This window comes from Macaca mulatta, chromosome 10 (genome assembly GCF_049350105.2).
Source record: "Macaca mulatta isolate MMU2019108-1 chromosome 10, T2T-MMU8v2.0, whole genome shotgun sequence".
Taxonomy (NCBI): domain Eukaryota; kingdom Metazoa; phylum Chordata; class Mammalia; order Primates; family Cercopithecidae; genus Macaca; species Macaca mulatta.
Genome location: NC_133415.1, coordinates 44,908,618 through 44,928,722, shown reverse-complemented (window position 1 = coordinate 44,928,722; position 20,105 = coordinate 44,908,618).

The window sequence follows — 20,105 nt, the reverse complement described above, 5'->3', positions numbered from 1 at the left end:
AGAAACTGCTTAGTGTTCGGTTAATTCATCTCACAGAGTTACATCTGTATTTCGTGGATCTCTTTGCTAGCAGTATTTCTGAGGAATCTGAGAACAGATATTTCGGATCCCTTGGAAGACTACAGGGCCAAAGGAAATATCCTCCGATAACAAAGAGAAAGAAGCTTTCTGAGAAACTTCTTTGTGTTCTGTGAAATCATCTCACAGAGTTACAGCTTTCCCCTCAAGAAGCCTTTCGCTAAGACAGTTCTTCTGGAATTGGCAAAGTGATATTTGGAAGCCCATAGAGGGCTATGGTGAAAAAGGAAATATCCTCAGATGACATCTGGAAAGAAGCTTTCTGAGAAACTGCTTAGTGTTCTGTTAATTCATCTCACAGAGTTACATCTGTGTTTCGTGGATCTCTTTGCTAGCCTTATTTCTGTGGAATCTGAGAACAGATATTTCGGATCCCATTGAAGACTATAGGGCCAAAGGAAATATACTCCGATTACAAAGAGAAAGAAGCTTTCTGAGAAACTTCTTTGTGTTCTGTGAAATCATCTCCCAGAGTTACAGCTTTCCCCTCAAGAAGCCTTTCGCTAAGACAGTTCTTGTGGAATTGGCAAAGTGATATTTGGAAGCCCATAGAGGGCTATGGTGAAAAAGGAAATATCCTCAGATGAAATCTGGAAAGAGGCTTTCTGAGAAACTCCTTAGTGTTCTGTTAATTCATCTCACAGAGTTACATCTGTTTTTCGTGGATCTCTTTGCTAGCCTTATTTCTGTGGAATCTGAGAACAGATATTTCGGATACCTTTGAAGAATATAGGGCCAATGGAAATATCCTCCGATAACAAAGAGAAAGAAGCTCTCTGAGAAACTTCTTTGTGTTCTGTGAAATCATCTCACAGAGTTACAGCTTTCCCCTCAAGAAGCCTTTCGCTAAGACAGTTCTTGTGGAATTGGCAAAGTGATATTTAGAAGAACATTGAGGGCTATGGTGAAAATGGAAATATCATCAGATGAAATCTGGAAGGAAGCTTTCTGAGAAATTGCTTAGTGTTCTGTTAATTCATCTCACAGAGTTACATCTGTATTTCGTGGATCCCTTTGCTGGCCCTATTTCAGTGGAATCTGAGAACAGGTATTTCAGATCCCATTGAAGACTATAGGGACAAACTAAATATCCTCCGATTACAAAGAGAAAGAAGCTTTCCTAGAAACTTCTTTGTGTTCTGTGAAATCATCTCACAGAGTTACAGCTTTCCCCTCAAGAAGCCTTTCGCTAAGACAGTTCTTGTGGAATTGGCAAAGTGATATTTGGAAGAACATGGAGGTCTATGGTGAAAAAGGAAATATCCTCAGATGAAATCTGTAATGAAGCTTTCTGAGAAACTGCTTAGTGTTCTGTTAATTCATCTCACAGAGTTATATCTGTATTTCGTGGATCTCTTTGCTAGCCTTATTTCTGTGGAATCTGAGAACAGATATTTTGGATCCCTTTGAAGACTATAGGGCCAAAGGAAATATCTTCCGATAACAAAGAGAAAGAAGCTTTCTGAGAAACTTCTTTGTGTTCTGTGAAATCATCTCCCAGAGTTACAGCTTTCCCCTCAAGAAGCCTTTCGCTAAGACACTTCTTGTGGAATTGGCAAAGTGATATTTGGAAGCCCCTAGAGGGCTATGGTGAAAAAGGAAATATCCTGAGTTGAAATCTGGAAAGAAGCTTTCTGAGAAACTGCTTAGTGTTCTGTTAATTCATCTCACAGAGTTACATCTGTATTTCGTGGATCTCTTTGGTAGCCTTATTTCTGTGAAATCTGGGAACAGGTATTTCAGATCCCTTTGAAGACTATAGGGCCAAAGGAAATATCCTGCGATTACAAAGAGAAAGAAGCTTTCTGAGAAACTTCTTTGTGTTCTGTGAAATCATCTCCCAGAGTTACAGCTTTCCCCTCAAGAAGCCTTTCGCTAAGACAGTTGTTGTGGAATTGGCAAAGTGATATTTGGAAGCCCATAGAGGGCTATGGTGAAAAAGGAAATATCCTCAGATGAATTCTGGAAAGAACGTTCTGAGAAACTGCTTATGGTTCGGTTAATTCATCTCACAGATTTTCATCTGTATTTCGTGGATATCTTTGCTCGCCTTATTTCTGTGGAATCTGAGAGCAGATATTTTGGATCCCTATGAAGACTATAGGGCCAAAGGAAATATTCTCCGATAACAAAGAGAAAGAAGCTTTCTGAGAAACTTCTTTGTGTTCTGTGAAATCATCTCCCAGAGTTACAGCTTTCCCCTCAAGAAGCCTTTCGCTAAGACAGTTCTTGTGGAATTGGCAAAGTGATATTTGGAAGCCCATAGAGGGCTATGGTGAAAAAGGAAATATCCTCAGATGAAATCTGGAAAGAAGCTTTCTGAGAAACTGCTTAGCGTTCTGTTAATTCATTTCACAGAGTTACATCTGTATTTCCTGGATCTCTTTGCGAGCCTTATTTCTGTGGAATCTGAGAACAGGTATTTCAGATCCCATTAAAGACTATAGGGACAAAGGAAATATCCTCCGATTACTAAGAGAAAGAAGCTTTCTTAGAAACCTCTTTGTGTTCTGGGAAATCATCTCACAGAGTTACAGCTTTCCCCTCAAGAAGCCTTTCGCTAAGACAGTTCTTGTGGAATTGGCGAAGTGATATTTGGAAACCCATAGAGGGCTAAGGTGAAAAAGGAAACATCCTCAGATGAAATATGGAAAGAAGCTTTCTGAGAAACTGCTTAGTGTTATGTTAATTGATCTCACAGAGTTACATCTGTATTTCGTGGATCTCTTTGCTAGCCTTATTTCTGTGGAATCTGAGAACAGATATTTCGGATCCCTTTGAAGACTATAGGACCAAAGGAAATATCTTCCGATAACAAAGAGAAAGAAGCTTTCTGAGAAACTTCTTTGTGTTCGGTGAAATCATCTCACAGAGTTACAGCTTTCCCCTCAAGAAGCCTTTCGCTAAGACAGTTCTTGTGGAATTGGCAAAGTGATATTTGGAAGCCCATAGAGGGCTATGGTGAAAAAGGAAATATCCTCAGATGAAATCTGGAAAGAAGCTTTCTGAGAAACTGCTTAGTGTTCTGTTAATTCATCTCACAGAGTTACATCTGTGTTTCGTGGATCTCTTTGCTAGCCTTATTTCTGTGGAATCTGAGAACAGATATTTCGGATCCCATTGAAGACTATAGGGCCAAAGGAAATATACTCCGATTACAAAGAGAAAGAAGCTTTCTGAGAAACTTCTTTGTGTTCTGTGAAATCATCTCCCAGAGTTACAGCTTTCCCCTCAAGAAGCCTTTCGCTAAGACAGTTGTTGTGGAATTGGCAAAGTGATATTTGGAAGCCCATGGAGGGATATGGTGAAAAAGGAAATATCCTCAGATGAAATCTGGAAAGAAGCTTTCTGAGAAACCGCTTAGTGTTCGGTTAATTCATCTCACAGAGTTACATCTGTATTTCGTGGATCTCTTTGCTAGCAGTATTTCTGAGGAATCTGAGAACAGATATTTCGGATCCCTTGGAAGACTACAGGGCCAAAGGAAATATCCTCCGATAACAAAGAGAAAGAAGCTTTCTGAGAAACTTCTTTGTGTTCTGTGAAATCATCTCACAGAGTTACAGCTTTCCCCTCAAGAAGCCTTTCGCTAAGACAGTTCTTGTGGAATTGGCAAAGTGATATTTGGAAGCCCGTAGAGGGCTATGGTGAAAAAGGAAATATCCTCAGATGAAATCTGGAAAGAACCTTTCTGAGAAACTGCTTTGTGTTCTGTTAATTCATCTCACAGAGTTACATCTGTGTTTCGTGGATCTCTTTGCTAGCCTTATTTCTGTGGAATCTGAGAACAGATATTTCGGATCCCATTGAAGACTATAGGGCCAAAGGAAATATACTCCGATTACAAAGAGAAAGAAGCTTTCTGAGAAACTTCTTTGTGTTCTGTGAAATCATCTCCCAGAGTTACAGCTTTCCCCTCAAGAAGCCTTTCGCTAAGACAGTTCTTGTGGAATTGGCAAAGTGATATTTGGAAGCCCATAGAGGGCTATGGTGAAAAAGGAAATATCCTCAGATGAAATCTGGAAAGAGGCTTTCTGAGAAACTCCTTAGTGTTCTGTTAATTCATCTCACAGAGTTACATCTGTTTTTCGTGGATCTCTTTGCTAGCCTTATTTCTGTGGAATCTGAGAACAGATATTTCGGATACCTTTGAAGAATATAGGGCCAATGGAAATATCCTCCGATAACAAAGAGAAAGAAGCTCTCTGAGAAACTTCTTTGTGTTCTGTGAAATCATCTCAAAGAGTTACAGCTTTACTCTCAAGAAGCCTTTCGCTTAGACAGTTCTTGTGGAATTGGCAAAGTGATATTTGGAAGCCCTTAGAGGGCTAAGGTGAAAAAGGAAATATCCTCAGATGAAATCTGGAAAGAAGCTTTCTGAGAAACTGCTTAGTGTTCTGTTAATTCATCTCACAGAGTTACATCTGTATTTCGTGGATCTCTTTGCTAGCCTTATTTCTGTGGAATCTGAGAACAGATATTTCGGATCCCTTTGAAGACTACAGGACCAAAGGAAATATCCTCCGATAACAAAGAGAAAGAAGCTTTCTGAGAAACTTCTTTGTGTTCTGTGAAATCATCTCCCAGAGTTACAGCTTTCCCCTCAAGAAGCCTTTCGCTAAGACAGTTCTTGTGGAATTGGCAAAGTGATATTTGGAAGCCCATAGAGGGCTACGGTGAAAAAGGAAATATCCTCAGATGAAATCTGGAAAGAAGCTTTCTGAGAAACTGCTTAGTGTTCTGTTAATTTATTTCACAGAGTTACATCCGTATTTCGTTTATCTCTTTGCTAGCCTTATTTCTGTGGAATCTGAGAACAGGTATTTCAGATCCCATTGAAGACTATAGGGACAAAGGAAATATCCTCCGATTACAAAGAGAAAGATGCTTTCTTAGAAACTTCTTTGTGTTCTGTGAAATCATCTCACAGAGTTACAGCTTTCCCCTCAAGAAGCCTTTCGCTAAGACAGTTCTTGTGGAATTGGCAAAGTGATATTTGGAAGCCCATAGAGGGCTATGGTGAAAAAGGAAATATCCTCAGATGAAATCTGGAAAGAAGCTTTCTGAGAAACTGTTTAGTGTTCTGTTAATTCATCTCACAGAGTTACATCTGTATTTCGTGGATCTCTTTGCTAGCCTTATTTCTGTGGAATCTGAGAACAGGTATTTCAGATCCCATTGAAGACTATAGGGACAAAGGAAATATCCTCCGATTACTAAGAGAAAGAAGCTTTCTTAGGAACTTCTTTGTGTTCTGTGAAATCATCTCACAGAGTTACAGCTTTCTCCTCAAGAAGCCTTTCGCTAAGACAGTTCTTGTGGAATTGGCAAAGTGATATTTGGAAGCCCATAGAGGGCTATGGTGAAAAAGGAAATATCCTCAGATGAAATCTGGAAAGAAGCTTTCTGAGAAACTGCTTAGTGTTCTGTTAATTCATCTCACAGAGTTACATCTGTATTTCGTGGATCTCTTTGCTAGCCTTATTTCTGTGGAATCTGAGAACAGATATTTCGGATCCCTTTGAAGACTATAGGGCCAAAGGAAATATCTTCCGATAACAAAGAGAAAGAAGCTTTCTGAGAAACTTTGTGTTCTGTGAAATCATCTCCCAGAGTTACAGCATTCCCCTCAAGAAACCTTTCGCTAAGACAGTTCTTGTGGAATTGGCAAAGTGATATTTGGAAGCCCATAGAGGGCTGTGGTGAAAAAGGAAATATCCTCAGATGAAATCTGGAAAGAACTTTCTGAGAAACTGCTTATGGTTCGGTTAATTCATCTCACAGAGTTTCATCTGTATTTCGTGGATATCTTTGCTCGCCTTATTTCTGTGGAATCTGAGAGCAGATATTTTGGATCCCTATGAAGACTATAGGGCCAAAGGAAATATCCTCCGATTACAAAGAGAAAGAAGCTTTCTGAGAAACTTCTTTGTGTTCTGTGAAATCATCTCCCAGAGTTACAGCTTTCCCCTCAAGAAGCCTTTCGCTAAGACAGTTATTGTGGAATTGGCAAAGTGATATTTGGAAGCCCATAGAGGGCTATGGTGAAAAAGAAATGTCCTCAGATGAAATCTGGAAAGAAGCTTTCTGAGAAACTGCTTAGTGTTCGGTTAATTCATCTCACAGAGTTACATCTGTATTTCGTGGATCTCTTTGCTAGCAGTATTTCTGAGGAATCTGAGAACAGATATTTCGGATCACTTAGAAGACTACAGGGCCAAAGGAAATATCCTCCGATAACAAAGAGAAAGAAGCTTTCTGAGAAACTTCTTTGTGTTCTGTGAAATCATCTCACAGAGTTACAGCTTTCCCCTCAAGAAGCCTTTCGCTAAGACAGTTCTTGTGGAATTGGCAAAGTGATATTTGGAAGCCCATAGAGGGCTATGGTGAAAAAGGAAATATCCTCAGATGAAATCTGGAAAGAAGCTTTATGAGAAACTGCTTAGTGTTCTGTTAATTCATCTCACAGAGTTACATCTGTGTTTCGTGGATCTCTTTGCTAGCCTTATTTCTGTGGAATCTGAGAACAGATATTTCGGATCCCATTGAAGACTATAGGGCCAAAGGAAATATACTCCGATTACAAAGAGAAAGAAGCTTTCTGAGAAACTTCTTTGTGTTCTGTGAAATCATCTCAAAGAGTTACAGCTTTACTCTCAAGAAGCCTTTCGCTTAGACAGTTCTTGTGGAATTGGCAAAGTGATATTTGGAAGCCCTTAGAGGGCTAAGGTGAAAAAGGAAATATCCTCAGATGAAATCTGGAAAGAAGCTTTCTGAGAAACTGCTTAGTGTTCTGTTAATTCATCTCACAGAGTTACATCTGTATTTCGTGGATCTCTTTGCTAGCCTTATTTCTGTGGAATCTGAGAACAGATATTTCGGATCCCTTTGAAGACTATAGGACCAAAGGAAATATCCTCCGATAACAAAGAGAAAGAAGCTTTCTGAGAAACTTCTTTGTGTTCTGTGAAATCATCTCCCAGAGTTACAGCTTTCCCCTCAAGAAGCCTTTCGCTAAGACAGTTCTTGTGGAATTGGCAAAGTGATATTTAGAAGAAAATAGAGGGCAATGGTGAAAAAGGAAATATCATCAGATGAAATCTGGAAAGAAGCTTTCTGAGAAATTGCTTAGTGTTCTGTTAATTCATCTCACAGAGTTACATCTGTATTTCGTGGATCCCTTTGTGGCCTTATTTCTGTGGAATCTGAGAACAGGTATTTCAGATCCCATTGAAGACTATAGGGACAAACTAAATATCCTCCGATTACAAAGAGAAAGAAGCTTTCTTAGAAACTTCTTTGTGTTCTGTGAAATCATCTCACAGAGTTACAGCTTTCCCCTCAAGAAGCCTTTCGCTAAGACAGTTCTTGTGGAATTGGCAAAGTGATATTTGGAAGCCCATAGAGGGCTAAGGTGAAAAAGGAAATATCCTCAGATGAAATATGGAAAGAAGCTTTCTGAGAAACTGCTTAGTGTTCGGTTAATTCATCTCACAGAGTTACATCTGTATTTCGTGGATCTCTTTGCTAGCCTTATTTCTGTGGAATCTGAGAACAGATATTTCGGATCCCTTTGACTATAGGACCAAAGGAAATATCTTCCGATAACAAAGAGAAAGAAGCTTTCTGAGAAACTTCTTTGTGTTCTGTGAAATCATCTCACAGAGTTACAGCTTTCCCCTCAAGAAGCCTTTCGCTAAGACAGTTCTTGTGGAATTGGCAAAGTGATATTTGGAAGCCCGTAGAGGGCTATGGTGAAAAAGGAAATATCCTCAGATGAAATCTGGAAAGAAGCTTTCTGAGAAACTGCTTAGTGTTCTGTTAATTCATCTCACAGAGTTACATCTATGTTTCGTGGATCTCTTTGCTAGCCTTATTTCTGTGGAATCTGAGAACAGATATTTCGGATCCCATTGAAGACTATAGGGCCAAAGGAAATATACTCCGATTACAAAGAGAAAGAAGCTTTCTGAGAAACTTCTTTGTGTTCTGTGAAATCATCTCCCAGAGTTACAGCTTTCCCCTCAAGAAGCCTTTCGCTAAGACAGTTCTTGTGGAATTGGCAAAGTGATTTTTGGAAGCCCATAGAGGGTTATGGTGAAAAAGGAAATATCCTCAGATGAAATCTGGAAAGAAGCTTTCTGAGAAACTCCTTAGTGTTCTGTTAATTCATCTCACAGAGTTACATCTGTTTTTCGTGGATCTCTTTGCTAGCCTTATTTCTGTGGAATCTGAGAACAGATATTTCGGATACCTTTGAAGAATATAGGGCCAATGGAAATATCCTCCGATAACAAAGAAAAGAAGCTCTCTGAGAAAATTCTTTGTGTTCTGTGAAATCATCTCAAAGAGTTACAGCTTTACTCTCAAGAAGCCTTTCGCTTAGACAGTTCTTGTGCAATTGGCAAAGTGATATTTGGAAGCCCATAGAGGGCTAAGGTGAAAAAGGAAATATCCTCAGATGAAATCTGGAAAGAAGCTTTCTGAGAAACTGCTTAGTGTTCTGTTAATTCATCTCACAGAATTACATCTGTATTTCGTGGATCTCTTTGCTAGCCTTATTTCTGTGGAATCTGAGAACAGATATTTCGGATCCCTTTGAAGACTATAGGACCAAAGGAAATATCTTCCGATAACAAAGAGAAAGAAGCTTTCTGAGAAACTTCTTTGTGTTCTGTGAAATCATCTCACAGAGCTACAGCTTTCCCCTCAAGAAGCCTTTCGCTAAGACAGTTCTTGTGGAATTGGCAAAGTGATATTTGGAAGCCCATAGAGGGCTATGGTGAAAAAGGAAATATCCTCAGATGAAATCTGGAAAGAAGCTTTCTGAGAAACTCCTTAGTGTTCTGTTAATTCATCTCACAGAGTTACATCTGTGTTTCGTGGATCACTTTGCTAGCCTTATTTCTGTGGAATCTGAGAACAGATATTTCGGATAAATTTGAAGAATATAGGGCCAATGGAAATATCCTCCGATAACAAAGAGAAAGAAGCTCCCTGAGAAACTTCTTTGTGTTCTGTGAAATCATCTCAATGAGTTACAGCTTTACTCTCAAGAAGCCTTTCGCTTAGACAGTTCTTCTGGAATTGGCAAAGTGATATTTGGAAGCCCATAGATGGCTATCGTGAAAAAGGACATATCCTCAGATGAAATCTGGAAAGAAGCTTTCTGAGAAACTGCTTAGTGTTCTGTTAATTCATCTCACAGAGTTACATCTGTATTTCGTGGATCTCTTTGCTAGCCTTATTTCTGTGGATTCTGAGAATAGGTATTTCAGATCCCATTGAAGACTATAGGCACAAAGGAAATATTCTGCGATTACTAAGAGAAAGAAGCTTTCTTAGAAACCTCTTTGTGTTCTGTGAAATCATCTCACAGAGTTACAGCTTTCCCCTCAAGAAGCCTTTCGCTAAGACAGTTCTTGTGGAATTGGCAAAGTGATATTTGGAAGCCGATAGAGGGCTAAGGTGAAAAAGGAAATATCCTCAGATGAAATATGGAAAGAAGCTTTCTGAGAAACTGCTTAGTGTTCTGTTAATTCATCTCACAGAGTTACATCTGTATTTCGTGGATCTCTTTGCAAGCCTTATTTCTGTGGAATCTGAGAACAGATATTTCGGATCCCTTTGAAGACTATAGGACCAAAGGAAATATCTTCCGATAACAAAGAGTAAGAAGCTTTCTGAGAAACTTCTTTGTGTTCTGTGAAATCATCTCACAGAGTTACAGCTTTCCCCTCAAGAAGCCTTTCGCTAAGACAGTTCTTGTGGAATTGGCAAAGTGATATTTGGAAGCCCATAGAGGGCTATGGTGAAAAAGGAAATATCCTCAGATGATATCTGGAAAGAAGCTTTCTGAGAAACTGCTTAGTGTTCTGTTAATTCATCTCACAGAGTTACATCTGTGTTTCGTGGATCTCTTTGCTAGCCTTATTTCTGTGGAATCTGAGAACAGATATTTCGGATCCCATTGAAGACTATAGGGCCAAAGGAAATATACTCCGATTACAAAGAGAAAGAAGCTTTCTGAGAAACTTCTTTGTGTTCTGTGAAATCATCTCCCAGAGTTACAGCTTTCCCCTCAAGAAGCCTTTCGCTAAGACAGTTCTTGTGGAATTGGCAAAGTGATATTTGGAAGCCCATAGAGGGCTATGGTGAAAAAGGAAATATCCTCAGATGAAATATGGAAAGAAGCTTTCTGAGAAACTGCTTAGTGTTCTGTTAATTCATCTCACAGAGTTACACCTGTATTTCGTGGATGTCTTTGCTAGCCTTATTTCTGTGGAATCTGAGAACAGATATTTCGGATCCCTTTGAAGACTATAGGACCAAAGGAAATATCTTCCGATAACAAAGAGAAAGAAGCTTTCTGAGAAACTTCTTTGTGTTCTGTGAAATCATCTCCCAGAGTTACAGCTTTCCCCTCAAGAAGCCTTTCGCTAAGACAGTTCTTGTGGAATTGGCAAAGTGATATTTGGAAGCCCATAGAGGGCTATGTTGCAAAAGGACATATCCTCAGATGAAATCTGGAAAGAAGCTTTCTGAGAAACTGCTTAGTGTTCTGTTAATTCATCTCACAGAGTTACATCAGTTTTTCGTGGTTCTCTTTGCTAGCCTTATTTCTGTGGAATCTGAGAACAGGTATTTCAGATCCCATGGAAGACTATAGGGACAAAGGAAATATCCTCCGATTACAAAGAGAAAGAAGCTTTCTTAGAAACTTCTTTGTGTTCTGTGAAATCATCTCACAGAGTTACAGCTTTCCCCTCAAGAAGCCTTTCGCTAAGACAGTTCTTGTGGAATTTCTAAAGTGATATTTGGAAGCCCATAGAGGGCTATGGTGAAAAAGGAAATATCCTCAGATGAAATCTGGAAAGAAGCTTTCTGAGAAACTGCTTAGTGTTCTGTTAATTCATCTCACAGAGTTACATCTGTATTTCGTGGATCTCTTTGCTAGCCTTATTTCTGTGGAATCTGAGAAGAGATATTTCGGATCCCATTGAAGACTATAGGGGCAATGGAAATATCCTCCGATAACAAAGAGAAAGAAGCTTTCTGAGAAACTTCTTTGTGTTCTGTGAAATCATCTCACAGAGCTACAGCTTTCCCCTCAAGAAGTCTTTCGCTAAGACAGTTCTTGTGGAATTGGCAAAGTGATATTTGGAAGCCCATAGAGGGCTATGGAGAAAAAGGAAATATCCTCAGATGAAATCTGGGAAGAAGCTTTCTGAGAAACTGCTTAGTATTCTGTTAATTCATCTCACAGAGTTACATCTGTGTTTCGTGGATCTCTTTGCTAGCCTTATTTCTGTGGAATCTGAGAACAGATATTTCGGATCCCATTGAAGACTATAGGGCCAAAGGAAATATACTCCGATTACAAAGAGAAAGAAGCTTTCTGAGAAACTTCTTTGTGTTCTGTGAAATCATCTCCCAGAGTTACAGCTTTCCCCTCAAGAAGCCTTTCGCTAAGACAGTTCTTGTGGAATTGGCAAAGTGATATTTGGAAGCCCATAGAGGGCTATGGTGAAAAAGGAAATATCCTCAGATGTAATCTGGAAAGAAGCTTTCTGAGAAACTGCTTAGTGTTCTTTTAATTCATCTCACAGAGTTACATCTGTGTTTCGTGGATCTCTTTGCTAGCCTTATTTCTGTGGAATCTGAGAACAGATATTTCGGATCCCATTGAAGACTATAGGGCCAAAGGAAATATACTCCGATTACAAAGAGAAAAAACTTTCTGAGAAACTTCTTTGTGTTCTGTGAAATCATCTCCCAGAGTTACAGCTTCCCCTCAAGAAGCCTTTCGCTAAGACAGTTCTTGTGGAATTGGCAAAGTGATATTTGGAAGCCCATAGAGGGCTATGGTGAAAAAGGACATATCCTCAGATGAAATCTGGAAAGAAGCTTTCTGAGAAACTGCTTAGTGTTCTGTTAATTCATCTCACAGAGTTACATCAGTTTTTCGTGGATCTCTTTGCTAGCCTTATTTCTGTGGAATCTGAGAACAGGTATTTCAGATCCCATGGAAGACTATAGGGACAAAGGAAATATCCTCCGATTACAAAGAGAAAGAAGCTTTCTTAGAAACTTCTTTGTGTTCTGTGAAATCATCTCACAGAGTTACAGCTTTCCCCTCAAGAAGCCTTTCGCTAAGACAGTTCTTGTGGAATTTCTAAAGTGATATTTGGGAGCCCATAGAGGGCTATGGTGAAAAAGGAAATATCCTCAGATGAAATCTGGAAAGAAGCTTTCTGAGAAACTGCTTAGTGTTCTGTTAATTCATCTCACAGAGTTACATCTGTATTTCGTGGATCTCTTTGCTAGCCTTATTTCTGTGGAATCTGAGAAGAGATATTTCGGATCCCATTGAAGACTATAGGGCCAATGGAAATATCCTCCGATAACAAAGAGAAAGAAGCTTTCTGAGAAACTTCTTTGTGTTCTGTGAAATCAACTCACAGAGCTACAGCTTTCCCCTCAAGAAGCCTTTCGCTAAGACAGTTCTTGTGGAATTGGCAAAGTGATAGTTGGAAGCCCATTGAGGGCTATGGAGAAAAAGGAAATATCCTCAGATGAAATCTGGGAAGAAGCTTTCTGAGAAACTGCTTAGTGTTCTGTTAATTCATCTCACAGAGTTACATCTGTGTTTCGTGGATCTCTTTGCTCGCCTTATTTCTGTGGAATCTGAGAACAGATATTTCGGATCCCATTGAAGACTATAGGGCCAAAGGAAATATACTCCGATTACAAAGAGAAAGAAGCTTTCTGAGAAACTTCTTTGTGTTCTGTGAAATCATCTCCCAGAGTTACAGCTTTCCCCTCAAGAAGCCTTTCGCTAAGACAGTTCTTGTGGAATTGGCAAAGTGATATTTGGAAGCCCATAGAGGGCTATGGTGAAAAAGGAAATATCCTCAGATGAAATCTGGAAAGAAGCTTTCTGAGAAACTGCTTAGTGTTCTGTTAATTCATCTCACAGAGTTACATCTGTGTTTCGTGGATCTCTTTGCTAGCCTTATTTCTGTGGAATCTGAGAACAGATATTTCGGATACCTTTGAAGACTATAGGACCAAAGGAAATATCTTCCGATAACAAAGAGAAAGAAGCTTTCTGAGAAACTTCTTTGTGTTCGGTGAAATCATCTCACAGAGTTACAGCTTTCCCCTCAAGAAGCCTTTCGCTTAGACAGTTCTTGTGGAATTGGCAAAGTGATATTTGGAAGCCCATAGAGGGCTATGGTGAAAAAGGAAATATCCTCAGATGAAATCTGGAAAGAAGCTTTCTGAGAAACTGCTTAGTGTTCTGTTAATTCATCTCACAGAGTTACATCTGTGTTTCGTGGATCTCTTTGCTAGCCTTATTTCTGTGGAATCTGAGAACAGATATTTCGGATCCCATTGAAGACTATAGGGCCAAAGGAAATATACTCCGATTACAAAGAGAAAGAAGCTTTCTGAGAAACTTCTTTGTGTTCTGTGAAATCATCTCCCAGAGTTACAGCTTTCCCCTCAAGAAGCCTTTCGCTAAGACAGTTCTTGTGGAATTGGCAAAGTGATATTTGGAAGCCCATAGAGGGCTATGGTGAAAAAGGAAATATCCTCAGATGAAATCTGGAAAGAAGCTTTCTGAGAAACTCCTTAGTGTTCTGTTAATTCATCTCACATAGATACATCTGTGTTTCGTGGATCTCTTTGCTAGCCTTATTTCTGTGGAATCTGAGAACAGATATTTCGGATACCTTTGAAGACTATAGGGCCAATGGAAATATCCTCCGATAACAAAGAGGAAGAAGCTTTCTTAGAAACCTCTTTGTGTTCTGTGAAATCATCTCACAGAATTACAGCTTTCCCCTCAAGAAGCCTTTCGCTAAGACAGTTCTTGTGGAATTGGCAAAGTGATATTTGGATGCCCATAGAGGGCAAAGGTGAAAAAGGAAATATCCTCAGATGAAATATGGAAAGAAGCTTTCTGAGAAACTGCTTAGTGTTCTGTTAATTCATCTCACAGAGTTACATCTGTATTTCGTGGATCACTTTGCTAGCCTTATTTCTGTGGAATCTGAGAACAGATATTTCGGATCCCTTTGAAGACTATAGGACCAAAGGAAATATCTTCCGATAACAAAGAGAAAGAAGCTTTCTGAGAAACTTCTTTGTGTTCTGTGAAATCATCTCACAGAGTTACAGCTTTCCTCTCAAGAAGCCTTTCGCTAAGACAGTTCTTGTGGAATTGGCAAAGTGATATTTGGAAGCCCATAGAGGGCTATGGTGAAAAAGGAAATATCCTCAGATGAAATCTGGAAAGAACTTCCTGAGAAACTGCTTATGGTTCGGTTAATTCATCTCACAGAGTTACATCTGTATTTCGTGGATATCTTTGCTCGCCTTATTTCTGTGGAATCTGAGAGCAGATATTTTGGATCCCTATGAAGACTATAGGGCCAAAGGAAATATCCTCCGATAACAAAGAGAAAGAAGATTTCTGAGAAACTTCTTTGTGTTCTGTGAAATCATCTCCCAGAGTTACAGCTTTCCCCTCAAGAAGCCTTTCGCTAAGACAGTTCTTGTGGAATTGGCAAAGTGATATTTGGAAGCCCATAGAGGGCTATGGTGAAAAAGGAAATATCCTCAGATGAAATCTGGAAAGAAGCTTTCTGAGAAACTGCTTAGTATTCTGTTAATTCATCTCACAGAGTTACATCTGAATTTCGTGGATCCCTTTGCTAGCCTTATTTCTGTGGAATCTGAAAACAGGTATTTCAGATCCCTTTGAAGACTATAGGGACAAAGGAAATATCCTCCGATTACAAAGAGAAAGAAGCTTTCTTAGAAACTTCTTTGTGTTCTGTGAAATCATCTCACAGAGTTACAGATTTCCCCTCAAGAAGCCTTTCGCTAAGACAGTTCTTGTGGAATTGGCAAAGTGATATTTGGAAGAACATAGAGGGCTATGGTGAAAAAGTAAATATCCTCAGATGAAATCTGGAAAGAAGCTTTCTGAAAAACTGCTTAGTGTTCGGTTATATCATCTCACAGAGTTACATCTGTATTTCGTGGATCTTTTTGCTAGCCTTATTTGTGGGGAATCTGAGAAAAGATATTTCGGATCCCTTTGAAGACTATAGGGCCAAAGGAAATATCCTCCGATTACAAAGAGAAAGAAGCTTTCTTAGAAACTTCTTTGTGTTTTGTGTAATCATCTCACAGAGTTACAGCTTTCCCCTCAAGAAGCCTTTCGCTAAGACAGTTCTTGTGGGATTTGGAAAGTGATATTTGGAAGCCCATAAAGGGCTATGGTGAAAAAGGAAATATCCTCAGATGAAATCTGGAAAGAAGCTTTCTGAGAAACTGCTTAGTGTTCTGTTAATTCATCTCACAGAGTTACATCTGTATTTCCTGTATCTCTTTGCTATCCTTATTTCTGTGTAATCTGAGAACAGGTATTTCAGATCCCATTGAAGACTATAGGGACAAAGGAAATATCCTCCGATTACTAAGAGAAAGAAGCTTTCTTAGAAACCTCTTTGTGTTCTGTGAAATCATCTCACAGAGTTACAGCTTTCCCCTCAAGAAGCCTTTCGCTAAGACAGTTCTTGTGGAATTGGCAAAGTGATATTTGGAAGCCCATAGAGGGCTATGGTGAAAAAGGAAATATCCTCAGATGATATCTGGAAAGAAGCTTTCTGAGAAACTGCTTAGTGTTCTGTTAATTCATCTCACAGAGTTACATCTGTGTTTCGTGGATCTCTTTGGTAGCCTTATTTCTGTGGAATCTGAGAACAGATATTTCGGATCCCATTGAAGACTATAAGGCCAAAGGAAATATACTCCGATTACAAAGAGAAAGAAGCTTTCTTAGAAACTTCTTTGTGTTCTGTGAAATCATCTCACAGAGTTACAGCTTTCCCCTCAAGAAGCCTTTCGCTAAGACAGTTCTTGTGGAATTTCTAAAGTGATATTTGGAAGCCCATAGAGGGCTATGGTGAAAAAGGAAATATCCTCAAATGAAATCTGGAAAGAAGCTTTCTGAGAAACTGCTTAGTGTTCTATTAATTCATCTCACAGAGTTACATCTGTATTTCGTGGATCTCTTTGCTAGCCTTATTTCTGTGGAATCTGAGAAGAGATATTTCGGATCCCATTGAAGACTATAGAGCCAATGGAAATATCCTCTGATAAGAAAGAGAAAGAAGCTTTCTGAGAAACTTCTTTGTGTTCTGTGAAATCATCTCCCAGAGTTACAGCTTCCCCTCAAGAAGCCTTTCGCTAAGACAGTTCTTGTGGAATTGGCAAAGTGATATTTGGAAGCCCATAGAGGGCTATGGTGAAAAAGGACATATCCTCAGATGAAATCTGGAAAGAAGCTTTCTGAGAAACTGCTTAGTGTTCTGTTAATTCATCTCACAGAGTTACATCAGTTTTTCGTGGATCTCTTTGCTAGCCTTATTTCTGTGGAATCTGAGAACAGGTATTTCAGATCCCATGGAAGACTATAGGGACAAAGGAAATATCCTCCGATTACAAAGAGAAAGAAGCTTTCTTAGAAACTTCTTTGTGTTCTGTGAAATCATCTCACAGAGTTACAGCTTTCCCCTCAAGAAGCCTTTCGCTAAGACAGTTCTTGTGGAATTGGCAAAGTGATATTTGGAAGCCCATAGAGGGCTATGGTGAAAAAGGAAATATCCTCAGATGAAATCTGGAAAGAAGCTTTCTGAGAAACTGCTTAGTGTTCTGTTAATTCATCTCACAGAGTTACATCTGTGTTTCGTGGATCTCTTTGCTAGCCTTATTTCTGTGGAATCTGAGAACAGATATTTCGGATACCTTTGAAGACTATAGGACCAAAGGAAATATCTTCCGATAACAAAGAGAAAGAAGCTTTCTGAGAAACTTCTTTGTGTTCGGTGAAATCATCTCACAGAGTTACAGCTTTCCTCTCAAGAAGCCTTTCGCTTAGACAGTTCTTGTGGAATTGGCAAAGTGATATTTGGAAGCCCATAGAGGGCTATGGTGAAAAAGGAAATATCCTCAGATGAAATCTGGAAAGAAGCTTTCTGAGAAACTGCTTAGTGTTCTGTTAATTCATCTCACAGAGTTACATCTGTGTTTCGTGGATCTCTTTTCTAGCCTTATTTCTGTGGAATCTGAGAACAGATATTTCGGATCCCATTGAAGACTATAGGGCCAAAGGAAATATACTCCGATTACAAAGAGAAAGAAGCTTTCTGAGAAACTTCTTTGTGTTCTGTGAAATCATCTCCCAGAGTTACAGCTTTCCCCTCAAGAAGCCTTTCGCTAAGACAGTTCTTGTGGAATTGGCAAAGTGATATTTGGAAGCCCATAGAGGGCTATGGTGAAAAAGGAAATATCCTCAGATGAAATCTGGAAAGAAGCTTTCTGAGAAACTCCTTAGTGTTCTGTTAATTCATCTCACAGAGATACATCTGTGTTTCGTGGATCTCTTTGCTAGCCTTATTTCTGTGGAATCTGAGAACAGATATTTCGGATACCTTTGAAGACTATAGGGCCAATGGAAATATCCTCCGATAACAAAGAGGAAGAAGCTTTCTTAGAAACCTCTTTGTGTTCTGTGAAATCATCTCACAGAATTACAACTTTCCCCTCAAGAAGCCTTTCGCTAAGACAGTTCTTGTGGAATTGGCAAAGTGATATTTGGATGCCCATAGAGGGCAAAGGTGAAAAAGGAAATATCCTCAGATGAAATATGGAAAGAAGCTTTCTGAGAAACTGCTTAGTGTTCTGTTAATTCATCTCACAGAGTTACATCTGTATTTCGTGGATCACTTTGCTAGCCTTATTTCTGTGGAATCTGAGAACAGATATTTCGGATCCCTTTGAAGACTATAGGACCAAAGGAAATATCTTCCGATAACAAAGAGAAAGAAGATTTCTGAGAAACTTCTTTGTGTTCTGTGAAATCATCTCACAGAGTTACAGCTTTCCTCTCAAGAAGCCTTTCGCTAAGACAGTTCTTGTGGAATTGGCAAAGTGATATTTGGAAGCCCATAGAGGGCTATGGTGAAAAAGGAAATATCCTCAGATGAAATCTGGAAAGAACTTCCTGAGAAACTGCTTATGGTTCGGTTAATTCATCTCACAGAGTTACATCTGTATTTCGTGGATATCTTTGCTCGCCTTATTTCTGTGGAATCTGAGAGCAGATATTTTGGATCCCTATGAAGACTATAGGGCCAAAGGAAATATCCTCCGATAACAAAGAGAAAGAAGATTTCTGAGAAACTTCTTTGTGTTCTGTGAAATCATCTCCCAGAGTTACAGCTTTCCCCTCAAGAAGCCTTTTGCTAAGACAGTTCTTGTGGAATTGGCAAAGTGATATTTGGAAGCCCATAGAGGGCTATGGTGAAAAAGGAAATATCCTCAGATGAAATCTGGAAAGAAGCTTTCTGAGAAACTGCTTAGTATTCTGTTAATTCATCTCACAGAGTTACATCTGAATTTCGTGGATCCCTTTGCTAGCCTTATTTCTGTGGAATCTGAAAACAGGTATTTCAGATCCCATTGAAGACTATAGGGACAAAGGAAATATCCTCCGATTACAAAGAGAAAGAAGCTTTCTTAGAAACTTCTTTGTGTTCTGTGAAATCATCTCACAGAGTTACAGCTTTCCCCTCAAGAAGCCTTTCGCTAAGACAGTTCTTGTGGAATTGGCAAAGTTATATTTGGAAGAACATAGAGGGCTATGGTGAAAAAGTAAATATCCTCAGATGAAATCTGGAAAGAAGCTTTCTGAAAAACTGCTTAGTGTTCGGTTATATCATCTCACAGAGTTACATCTGTATTTCGTGGATCTTTTTGCTAGCCTTATTTGTGGGGAATCTGAGAAAAGATATTTCGGATCCCTTTGAAGACTATAGGGCCAAAGGAAATATCCTCCGATTACAAAGAGAAAGAAGCTTTCTTAGAAACTTCTTTGTGTTTTGTGTAATCATCTCACAGAGTTACAGCTTTCCCCTCAAGAAGCCTTTCGCTAAGACAGTTCTTGTGGAATTTGGAAAGTGATATTTGGAAGCCCATAAAGGGCTATGGTGAAAAAGGAAATATCCTCAGATGAAATCTGGAAAGAAGCTTTCTGAGAAACTGCTTAGTGTTCTGTTAATTCATCTCACAGAGTTACATCTGTATTTCCTGTATCTCTTTGCTATCCTTATTTCTGTGTAATCTGAGAACAGGTATTTCAGATCCCATTGAAGACTATAGGGACAAAGGAAATATCCTCCGATTACTAAGAGAAAGAAGCTTTCTTAGAAACCTCTTTGTGTTCTGTGAAATCATCTCACAGAGTTACAGCTTTCCCCTCAAGAAGCCTTTCGCTAAGACAGTTCTTGGGGAATTGGCAAAGTGATATTTGGAAGCCCATAGAGGGCTATGGTGAAAAAGGAAATATCCTCAGATGATATCTGGAAAGAAGCTTTCTGAGAAACTGCTTAGTGTTCTGTTAATTCATCTCACAGAGTTACATCTGTGTTTCGTGGATCTCTTTGCTAGCCTTATTTCTGTGGAATCTGAGAACAGATATTTCGGATCCCATTGAAGACTATAAGGCCAAAGGAAATATACTCCGATTACAAAGAGAAAGAAGCTTTCTTAGAAACTTCTTTGTGTTCTGTGAAATCATCTCACAGAGTTACAGCTTTCCCCTCAAGAAGCCTTTCGCTAAGACAGTTCTTGTGGAATTTCTAAAGTGATATTTGGAAGCCCATAGAGGGCTATGGTGAAAAAGGAAATATCCTCAAATGAAATCTGGAAAGAAGCTTTCTGAGAAACTGCTTAGTGTTCTATTAATTCATCTCACAGAGTTACATCTGTATTTCGTGGATCTCTTTGCTAGCCTTATTTCTGTGGAATCTGAGAAGAGATATTTCGGATCCCATTGAAGACTATAGAGCCAATGGAAATATCCTCTGATAAGAAAGAGAAAGAAGCTTTCTGAGAAACTTCTTTGTGTTCTGTGAAATCATCTCCCAGAGTTACAGCTTTCCCCTCAA